Genomic DNA, 11867 nt, shown 5'->3' with positions numbered 1-11867 from the left:
GGGATAATGAGTCAACTTTGGAAATGTGCCTGAGTAATTTTTATTTCGAGTAAGAGATATACATTTTGAAGTCTGTATCATAATGTTAACATGGCAATGAAGTAAGTGTCCAGGATAGGTGGAGCGTGAGAAAGGATTAGTATCAAGAACAGAGGTTGAACACACATTAGCATTTAAAATATTGTAGCCAGAGACTAGTAAGAGATATTATAATATAACAAGGAGAAGATTACTTGATATATACAAAGATAATGAGATTAAGTGTGAAGTAATCAAGTGGCTTCACCCTAATTTCTATTTCTTAGGTTGATGCAAGTGGTGTGTTTGGGGTATCCTTAATCTTTGATTGATAAAGGGAGAAGTCAGTGAATTCCTGCTATTTTACCGTATTCAGGAGAAAACAAGAGTATATAAAAAGGGGCTCTCATACAACTTATAACATTTCTTAATATTTTTAGTTCTCTACCATTCAGCACCTCTCTATTTCTACCAAGTGTATGGTTAAGATTTCCTTTTGTGAAACTACTGTTTACTATCCAAAAACTATAATATCTTGGTTAATTCTGTTCTCTGAAATTAACACATTATCAGAGCAATAGAAACCATAATACTAACCAAGAAATTGAAAGTAGTGTTGCTCTCATCTAAAGCTAATGGTGAACACTAATAACAACAACAACAAAGCTTGAATAAACCTTGAGATAACTTGTCTGAAAATAGATTTCTTTCTACCAGATTATTTCACTATCCCTTTTGAAGTGAAAACATGGAAATGAAAATCGGATGAGTTTCAATCCGAGTTTGACAGCAGTTGGATTAGGAAGCCAGGATGTGGAGCGTCATCATTTTTGCTCATGTAAACTCAGAAAGAAAGACCAGGCAGGAATTCCTTTTTTCCAAAAAGAAGTCCTTTATCATTGTTCAGGATACACTTGCCTCGATCATGTTTCTCCTATAAGTGCACCAATTAGCCTATCTTTTTGGAATATTTTGGCAGTGAAAATAGCTCAGCACTAGACTACTCGCCTGTTTCCCCCAAAATAAGACAGTGTCATAATAATTTTTGCTCCAAAAGATGCAACAGGTCTTATTTTCAGGAGATGTCTTATTTTTCCATGAAGAAGAATATGGTACACATTTATGGTTTATTGTTTTATTAAAAGAGACCTCTCACTTCCTGTCTGCTCCAGCTGCACTGAGGCCAACAGTGAGCTGACCAGCGGCACTCGCTGCTACGGTCCAGAGTCCAGAGTTACAGTAGCTTCAAGGGGCCTTATTTTCAGGGAGGTCTTATTTTCGGGGGGTGTCTTATGTTTCAGTGAGAGGCAAAACTGCAAGTTGGTGTTATTTTCAGAGGATGTCTTACTTTCAGGAAACAGGGTAGCTGAAAGCTTGGTTATTTGAAATCTATCCAGAGGTACCTAGAAGAAAGGCATGACATGTGCTCTGACCGGTCCCAATCTCAGAAAACCTCTTACTGTTCTCTTTGCTAGCACATTGGTTTGGGTTCAACACAAGTGGGAGTCACCGTGGTGGCTAGGGGCTTGTTTTGTTCTGTTGTGCTTCTTGTAATTGCAGATGGGAGACATGATTAGTGTCCTAAGGGAGCAAAACCTCTATAGAGAAGAGGAAGAAGCCTCTCAGGAAAAGTACATATTTTCAAGAGAGAAAATGGGAGAAAACAATTCAGGAGGAGTTGCCAAAGTAGTAAAATTTTGTCAACCAGAAGGCAACAAAGAGTCAAAGGTCATGTGGAAATTGGGGCTTGAGGGGGCACAGAGGGTCGACAATTGCAGGCTTCATTTTGATGAGTGTTCTCGTGGAAATCCCTCTGAGGCGTTTACCTTTATGCAAATAGTACCGGCTTCTCAAGTCCATACGACACCCGCACTCAGTCCAAATATGACAGAGGTTTATTGCCTCACTCCTCTTGTTACTGACATACGCCTGCTTCCTCATTGTTTGCCTGGAGAATGGAATGTGATGCTGTCAGGTGAATCGGTGCATCTAAGATTCTTTTTCTTACATTTTCTGCTATTCTCTTATTCCTTAATCATCGTCTATCTCATTTACTCTCTTTCTTTTGCTTGAGAAGAGTACATAAATACAGTTTTAAGGGCTCAGTACAGTGCAGTCTGCCTATTTTGTATTAGCCCAAAATATACAGAAACATTTTAACATTTATGGAAAATATGCCTGAATTGCAAGTATTCCTATGATTAAGTGCATTTTCTTTTGTTTCGTTAGACTAACTAAATTGCTTCCATTAATATAATGTTCTTATGCATTATGTAACAGCAGAGAGCAAGGAGTAAACTGGGAGATGCCTGCACTTTATGAGGCTGGATCATTCCCATCAAGGTGGAAGGCATTGTGCGCCAAATCCCCAAATGTCCCACTGAAACACACCTGTGATGCAACCATGGCGATTTCCTACTGCAGCACATCGCCAACGATTCCATGAACGTTAATTACATCCCTCAATAGTTTTTGGAGAGAAGAATGAGTGATTGTGATTTTAAAAATAGATGTGTAAACGGGAGCAATAAGGAGTTTGGGAGACTGAACTTAATGAAACAAGAAAGGGAAAGCAATGCATTCTAAAGAAAATCATAATGAATCACAGGATAAGAGTTTAAGCAGTCCTCAGAGATTGTCTGTACCAAACCCTCATTTCAGAGATGAGGGAGCTGAGGTTCATCGGTGTTACGTAAGGTCACAGAGCATGGGAATGATCTAGATTCCCCTTCTGTGAACATTACTCTCTGGGAGCCAGTTAGGCTCTTGTGAATATTTCATTCATTTTTTTTCAGCCCACCAAGACACTCTGGGGTGCACTGAAAGAGGAATTTCCCTACAGGAATCTTGGGTGCAGAGGCTATCAGATGGTAAAAATTAACCTGGGCCTTAGCAATTTCTCAAAATCTTCTAAGACCTGGCTACTCAAATATGTTGTTTCAGTAACTCACTTTTGACCATTTGCCAGGAATAAGCAGACTCTAGGTGATGGACACATAGTACACTGATAGATGAACCAGACATATAAGTTTGTTTGTATACTGAAAATTAGGATCTCAGTGTGAATTCACTTTGTTTTTTTTAATTAATTTTTTTTTGTGAATTCACTTTGTACGCCATTGTGTACATGGGAGATCCATTGGTAACAATGAAAATAAAGGTAATTGTAATTGTTAATTTTGTATTTAGGTCCATGTAGAAAGCTTAGTTAGCTGTAGTGCATTGTCATTAATTATAATAGTCTGATAAGACATCTTTATCTCCTTCATGGGTATTCAAGTTTAAATAACTAATTCTTAGAAACAACTTCCTTCACATTGATGAGGGGAATTTAAACAATCTGTACTCTACATAAAGCATTTTAGAAGAAAAAAAAGCTCTGATTTAAGAATTGGGTTCTAATCTAAGACATGCTATTAACAATTATATAACCCTGGACAAAGCAAAAGATTGCTGTCAGTGCAACTTTGTCATCTCAGAAAGGAAGTAGTTGGTCTCAGTAAGTTCCCAACTCTCATCCAGAGTCCACAGTCTCAAACTCCAAGGAACTTGCCCTTCTCCCGTCACATTTCCATCAAAGGCAGACTTGATTGGACAGTTCTCAGGTCAGTGTTGGACTACTAACTTAAAGGTCGGTGATTCACCAACAGCCACTCCAAGGGAGAAAGCTGAGGCTGCTGGTTCCTGTAAGGATTTACAATCTCAGACACCCTATATAGGCTTACAAGGAGTTGAACTCAGTCATTGTGGGGGGAAATCACTGCGTGAGCCACTAGATGGCACACATGATTGTTAGTTCAGTTAATAACTGAAATGTTAGAAGTTGGATTATACAGAGGGTGCCTGGGGGTGGGGGGGAAGCCTGGAGATTTATTCTGGAAAATAATAATAAAATAAATCAGCCAGTGAAAATCCTTTGGATTTACTTTGACATGTGTGGGGAATTATGAGTCAGAACGAGCTCTATGGCAATTGCTGTTGTTGTTGTTTCGGCTTAATCACTGTAATACCATTCATTGTATCACACTCCTCTGACATATCTAGAAAACAAAATCTGAAGGAGATTGAAATTCTGACACTCTATTTGAAGGCCCAAGGTCAGAGCAATGAGCATGAGGGAAGGTGGGCGATGAGGCACAGAAAAATCGAAAGCCGGGCAATGAAACACAAAGAGCCAGTGAACCAGCAAGGACTTAGGAATTGCAGGGAGCAGAGGCAGAAAATTGCTGGTGAGGTGACTTTCTCCACACTTGGGCCATTATCAGGTAGGTGTCCAAGATGAACACACACTCTGATGCAGACCATGAAGGGCAAACAGTCGGGGAGGACTTACTGTTCCATCATCTTCCATCAACCTTACAGGAGGCTTCCTCGCTGGTGCTCCAGCATCGTGTCAGAGGAGCCATACGCCAGATTCTCAATTCAGTCAAGACCCCAAGTGAAAAGGTAATCTGAGGCAGATGGGGCTCACTAACTATTGGTATTGTGGTTTGAGAAACCAAACAAGCATGTTGCTGATGGGATGGTGGCGGGGGGGGGGGGGGGTGTGTGTGTGTGATCTAGAAAGGGTTGGAGAAAGAAGGCAGAGGCAGGTTAGCCAAGAAAGTCATGCAAGGGTATGATTATGCAGCCCTTCCCCACTCTCCTCTCGCCATTCTTAGGTCCAACTTTGCCCTCTCTCTCACTTTAATGCTGTGACATGTGCCCCCTGCCCCATGGGAAGGAAATACACCCACTCATTCCCTCGGAGGAATTATGCAAATTCAGCCAAAAGAATCTTCCCTCGCAGAAAATAGAGGCTGGTTGTTTCTCCTACAAATCTTAAACTAGATTAGTGATCCAAGTTGCAGTCTCCCAACTGTGGCCTACTATTACAATTCATACACACCTCCCCCTTCTTTACTAGATTCCCCTTGCCTTTACTTAGACCAGTGGTGCTCAACCTGTGGATTGCGACCCTTTTGGGGATCAAATGACCTTTCACAGGGGTCACCCAATTCATAGCAGTAGCAAATTACAGCTATGAAGAAACAATGAAAATAATTTTGTGCTTGGGGGTGTCACCACAACCTGAGGAACTGTATTAAAGGGTTGTGACATTAGGAAGGTTGAGAAGCACTGACAGACTGCTCTGAGATATTTGCTTGCTGGTATGACCTTGACTTTTATCCCTGGGGGCCTGAATCAGTGGTGGGATTGAAAAAACTTAGCAACTGGCTCACGGCCCTAGTGATCATTTTAAATATAAAAACTGATACACCAAATGGAAGCTTATTATTTCATGTATTTAATACTTAAATGAAAACAATAAAAGAGGTATACAAAACTAGATTATAAGGGAGAGACTTAAATATTAATGAAAATATTAAATACATGACCCAAAACAATAAAAGTTTTAAAAAAGATAGTTCCAAATGCTTTCAATAGTCTTTGCTTTTACCTGAGCATTATTTGCTGTGTGATTTATCCTTAACCTTCTTTTCACTGTAGGAGTTAGGATCCCATTCCTTTGGAGATAGGCCAATTAGACACGAGTCATTGTGTTTGATATAATAGAAACAGATGGCTTTTCTTCTCTGAACGTAATATGTTCATCTTTGGAAAACCTCTTTCTACTTATAGTGAGCTCACAGCATTTGCTCTGACAAAACTGTTAGCTCTTTGGACATTTTCAGGAATTGCATAGTTTACTCATACTATCTCGTGGGAATTAAAGGGGTCATACACAGCTGAAACAAATGGCAGCGTGTCACCCTCTGGTCATTCGGCACTTTTTCTCTTTACTTTATATGTTTGTTTACTGAAGTAACAAATGCAGGCGATTACAAAAGCAGCATTTCATCAAATGTATAATGAGTTTTATGAAATGAATAAATAAATTTTACAAAAATAGTTTAGTCCTTGTATACCTATGGTGGGTGTGAGTGAGCATTCTTATGGGTGCTTAGAATATGCTGTTGTGCAGGTGAAAATTAAAAACGAATAAGGAATGTAAATCGTGATTTGAATGTTGGGCAACTGCCCAGCTGCCCGCCTTAGAGAGAAGCATGATTACAAGTACCATTTTAACAACCGGTTCACTGAACTCAAAACAATTAGGAGTGTTCTGTTGATCCAGTGCAAACCGGCTGAACCCCACCACTGGTCTGAACCCTTAATTACTCACGATTGTTGGGTTGTAGTTGGTATATTTCCCTTGAAATTAGTTATCTGTTCATGGAAATGCAAACAAGCACCCTACAAGAATTTCACCCATACTCCCTATTCATAATCAGAGTTCTCCGGATAAACAGAAACAATTATATTCAAATGTGTATATTTTACAGACAATTCCATATTTTTGTACTTAATGTATAATCCATAGTAAGAAACAAACCCCTTAAGCCAATAATAGTACCTAGTTGAGGCAAATTCAATGGTTTCTAATAACAAAGGGGCATTACTTTACAATGTAAATCAAAACATTGTTAGAAGTAGCAGATTAGAATCTGAGGCCCTAACTGGGTCTTTGTGTCACCTGCCTGTTGATTTTGCACTCTGTAGTGGCCTGCTGCTGCACTGAGGCTCCACTCTGCCCTCAGTGTGGGCGCGGAATGCCCACAGTGAAGAGTTTTCAGAAGAATTTCTAGATGAAGAAAGACTAGGATGAAGGGACTGGTAATCAGCCTTAAAAAAGTAGCCAATGGAAGCCGTGTAGATCACAGCGATCTCTTTTCTATTGCAGTGCTGTGAGATGAGCCCTCAGGTTAGACATCCCTCCAAACCACAACTACCTATCCACCCAACAAGCAAACAACACTGATGAAGAGCCACTGCCGAAATGTAGAGCATATTTTAATAATTCAGATGAAGTAAAGTTTTTTGAGACTTAACTTTCCTGATGTGGTAGAATTCAAAATGAGAACATTTGAAAACTACATTCGAAATAGGAACATGAGATGCACACTGTATGAGCCAAGGAATATTTGAAGTTATGAAACCTGGAGTAGAATACTTGAAGATTTACATCCTAGGCAGGCTGAGCTGAAATGGACCGAGATTGGTCATTTTCAACCTGGCATACCTATGGCAAGCTATGCCAGGATTGACAAATTAGAAAGAGCTAGCATCATATTTATGGTCGAAAAGAACATTTCAAGATCTATCCTGAAGTACAATGCTGTCAGTGAAAGTATCCATAAGTTACAAGGGAGACCATTTATTATGATTATTATTCAAGTTTAAACACCAATAATTTACCCTAAAGATAAATTAAATTTTTATCACTTTCTGCAGATTGAAATAGATTAGATACACAATATATATATATATAATTACTGGTGACAGAAATGGCAATGTTGTAGACAGAGAAGAAAAATAGAAGTTACAATATGGCCTTGGTGATAGACAGGATGTGGGAGAATGAATGATAAAATTTTGCAATGTCAAGCACTTATTCATTAGAAATTGCCCTTTATTCAGCAATATAAATGATGATTGTACTTGTGGATTTCACCAGATGAAAAAATAGGAAAACACTGAAGTCAAATTATCTACAACTGTGGAAAGCTCAATGTCATCAATCAGAACAAGGTCACAGGCTGACTATGGAACAGACCATCAATTGCTCATATGCAAGTTCAAGTTGAGAAAAAAAAATCTAACAAATCCAATAGCCAAAGTCCAACACTGAGTACAGCAGTCCCTTGATAGTTTCAGGTCATCAGCTACAAGAGCACATGAGGATAACAAATCTCTAGATGTTCAATTCACTTATATAAAATTATGTAGTGTTTGCATGTAAAATCAACTATACATATTCCTGTGTAGTTTATATCATCTCTGAATTATTGTTAAAACCTAATCTAGGTAAATGTAATATAGATTTCACTTTATACTTGTGTGAGTCTGGGTAGACTAGAGAAACAAATTCATAGACACACATATGTATGTAATAGAGAATTTTATACCAAAGAGCAATTGTGTGTGTGTGTGTATATATATATATATATAGATTATATAGATAGATATAGAATTTAGATTAGGAAGAGTGCGAACACAGTCCCCCACTATCACAAAGTATGTAGTCAAGTTTCCTACATTTGGGGAAATCGCAGGGGTCAGCACGTCTGGAGCAATGGATAAGCCTCGCCCTGCGAAAACCACCTTCGTGATCATGGTATCTCCCCTGCCAAGTAAGTATGAGGAATTGTATATTAAGAATATATCCCAGCCCAGTCCAGATGAAGTCCAAAAGTCTGATATTAGCCCATATGTCCCAGACCAGTCTGTAAATCCCTCTTCAGACTCACACAAAAAATGAAATGATGCTGACTACAGGAAGATCACAGGCAGTGAGTAGAAAGTCTTGTCGATCCAGTGTAAGCATCTTAGCACGCATGGGTCTCCCCCTGGTTCCTCCAGCTCCAAGGCTCTGGCTGCCATCAGCATAACATCATGTGGCTTGTCAACAGGAATGTCTCACAGTGATAGGAAGCAGAGAGTGTCGAAGTAGAGAGTCTATGTGTATCTGGTTTCCAGGGAGTTATTTATCTCCATGGTACCACCAAATGATGTCATGTAGCTGTGACATGATTGACAGGCTAGACTCCACCCCTTTGCAAGTGGACACCAACACTCCTTAATATTTTGAATAACTTCTTTGATAAATTCATTGTTTTGAATTTTTTCAAAAATATTTTAGAATATCCTGTTGGTGGAATTCACAAATGTGGACCAGGCTGGGATAGAAGGTCAAATCTATATCCCAGCAGAGTTTAGAGTTCATATCAAGAATAGATTGGAAAAAAAAAAGAATAGCTTGGACACATGGAACACTAATGACTAGAGAGCAATCAGTGGTGGGATGAAAATAAAGACATAGATTAAGAAAGCTAAAGACCAGTAAAAAGATAGGAAAGAAAAAAAAGATGTAATTTATGCAACAAGAAATTTTGAAAATTGCTCTTGAATATAGTCAATAGAGCATATGGGAAAAATGATGATATAAAAAAATTGAGCAGATTTCCAAGGGTGTCTCAAGAATATTAAAAAAGGTTCTAAGACATGGAACTAAAAACAAAAAAGGGAAAGTATATTTGACATTTCTCAAGCTGAAAGAACTGAGGAAAAATTAAAACCTCTAACTGCAATATTGAATTCCATCAGTCGAAGATTGAAAGTATACACAGAGTGAGTTCATTGTGCCCAAAATAAACTGGGCAACTTTCAACCATTTCCAGAGGCAGCATATGAGCAAGGAGCAAAGATACCACAAGAAGAAGTACTGATGCTCTTGGTGATAAGGCACGTTCCAGGAGTTGATGCAATGCCAACAGACCGAGCCAATGCGAGAACCCTCCCTCACTCCGCTGGGACCAATGGTGGAAGACAGCTATCTGGCCAATGGCCTGGGAGATCCAGCTCTATGCCCATTCTAAAGAAAGGTGATCCATCATAAAGTGGTATTTTTGGAAACAAAGAATATCACTTGCAAGTAAAATTTTCCTGAAGAGCAGTAAAAACAGTAGAGAAGTCTACTGACAAGGAATTGCCAGAAGTTCAAGCTGGATTTAAAAGAGGGTGTACGATGAGGGATATCCTTGTTGATCTCAGATAAAAAAGAAAAAAAGACTATCAGGAAGATGTTCACCTATGTTGTATTGACTATGGTCAATCATTTGACACTGTGGATTATAACACGTTATGGTTGACGGGGTAATGAATTGGAGTTCAGGAACAATTAGCATGCAGAATAAATACTGCAGAGAGTATTTGAATAGTACAAAGGCACGTTGTATGGTTTAAGATAGAAAAAGTGAGTGGAAGGATTGTTTCCTTCCACCATCCTTTTTCAATTGATATGCTAGACCTAGTTGGGAGAATGGACAAATGTACAAGAATGTAATATCTTAATAGAAGGAGGTCTAATAAAGAATCCGCAGCATGTAAACGATGCAGTCTTTCTTGTTTGAAAGTGAAGAGGGCTTGAAGTGCTTACTTATGAAAATCAAAGACAACAGCCTCTGTTATGGATTACATTTCAACATATAGAAAAAAATTGCATAATTGGAATAATAGGCAACATGGTGATGAATAGAAAATAATAAAGTTGGCAAGGAGTTCACTTTATTTGGCTCCACAATTAATGTTCAAAGAAGCAGCACTCAAGATATTAAAGGACATATTGCACCGAGCAAATCTGCTACCAAGACTCTCTTTAAAATGTTTCAAACCAAATATGTCTCTTTGAAAACTAATATGCACCTGGTCTATGCCATGGTGTTTTCAATCACTTCATATACATGTGCAAATTGGACAATGAATAAGGAAGACTGAAGGAAAAATGACATATATGAATTTTATATTGGCTTAGAATATTTAATATAATACCATGGGTGCCAGAACAATTAACAAATTTGTCTTGTAGGAAGTAGACATAATGGTGCTCAGAACTGAGGAGGAAGAATCTTCATCTCATATACTTTGGATAGGTAATCTGGATCCTATTTGGTAAAGCAGAAAAAACCCCATAAAACAAAAAGACTCTGGTTTGATACACTGCCTGCAAAAGTTGGTTTAAATACAGAATGATTGTGAGGATGATACAGGACTTTACAGTATTTCTTCTGCTGTACTGGATGCCACCTAACAACGAAAAAGGGGTGACGGGGCTCTCGTGCTTCTCACCATGGAAGTTGCACACAGGAGTCCTCTTAGCAAAAGCTTCCTTTCCTATTGTTTCAGGAGGACAATATACTAGCAACATTCTCTAAGTAGCAAAGAACCAGTAAGCATCAATGGTAAATAAACACCAGGGTCAAATTTGCCTTAACTTAAAAACAAAAGCCTGTCTTATATTTAAGCATATCACTAAATATTATTTAATTATTAAGTAATAGGAACTTAAAGTCTCAGGAAGTAGCTCTGGGACCCATGGCTTATGTGCTCCACTGTTAACCCAAAGCTTGTCAGTTCAAACCTATGTTAGTGCGGGTAGACTAGAGAAACAAATTCATAGACACTCATATGTGTATGAGAAAGAGTTTTATATACAAAAGCAACTGAATATTGGGAAAACATCCCAGCCCAGTTCAAATCAAGTCCATAAGTCCGATACTAGCCCATATGTCCGATACTAATCTATAAAGTCCTCTTCTGACTCACACAATACATGCACTGATGCCGAATGCAGGTAGATCACAAGTCAGTAAGTGCAAAGTATTGGGGATCCAGTGGCAGTGGAAGAATCTTAGTGCTGGCAGGGGTCTCCATGTGGGTTCTCCAGTTCCCAGGGCACTGGGTCTATCAGCATAGTGCCATGTATCTTATTAGCTGTAATGTCTCTCTGGGAGTAAGCAGAGAGAGGGAGAGTCTCTCCGGCCTCCAAGGAGGAAATTCAGGAATTCCCAGAATTCTCAGGAGAAGGTCATGCCCTCACAGAGGCCTCATTAGCTATAATCCAATTGATAGGCTAGGCTCCCACCCCCCACCTTCACTTTTAATCCTCTCGAGGGACAAATTGACACCAGATTACATAACTACCACAAAACCCAAATAGGGATCCTTGTGAGAAAGACCTCATAATTTGCTTCTGTAAAGAGTACAATCAAGAAAACCTAGTTGATAGTCATCAAATGGGGTGTAATGAGTTGGAGTCAGTGAGATAGCACACAACACTATCCCCAACTTACTATAAGGATGGACAGGATAAAGGAAGAAAAGAAGAGTTATCTAGACATCATCAAGTGAAGTAAGCAGGGGTGATAAAACTACAAACCCCACAAATCCTCCCTAATATACTTTCCCCAGGCTGATACGTTCAGCACTGTGTTGCATGACATTTAAGAAACTAAATGAAAGCAATCTCA

The 11867-nt window shown here is 38.9% G+C and overlaps 1 non-coding gene across 1 annotated transcript; it reads right to left on the bottom strand.

The window, feature by feature from the left end:
- Positions 1–8038: 8038 nt before the first annotated feature.
- On the bottom strand, positions 8039–8200 carry LOC142455620 (U1 spliceosomal RNA). Its single transcript, XR_012785801.1, has one exon. It is a non-coding gene; the product is annotated as a U1 spliceosomal RNA (small nuclear RNA).
- Between the last annotated feature and the right edge of the window lie 3667 nt (positions 8201–11867).

The sequence above is a fragment of the Tenrec ecaudatus genome, chromosome 8 (genome assembly GCF_050624435.1).
Source record: "Tenrec ecaudatus isolate mTenEca1 chromosome 8, mTenEca1.hap1, whole genome shotgun sequence".
In the NCBI taxonomy this organism is placed as follows: domain Eukaryota; kingdom Metazoa; phylum Chordata; class Mammalia; order Afrosoricida; family Tenrecidae; genus Tenrec; species Tenrec ecaudatus.
This window is presented reverse-complemented; position numbering and strand designations above follow the sequence as displayed.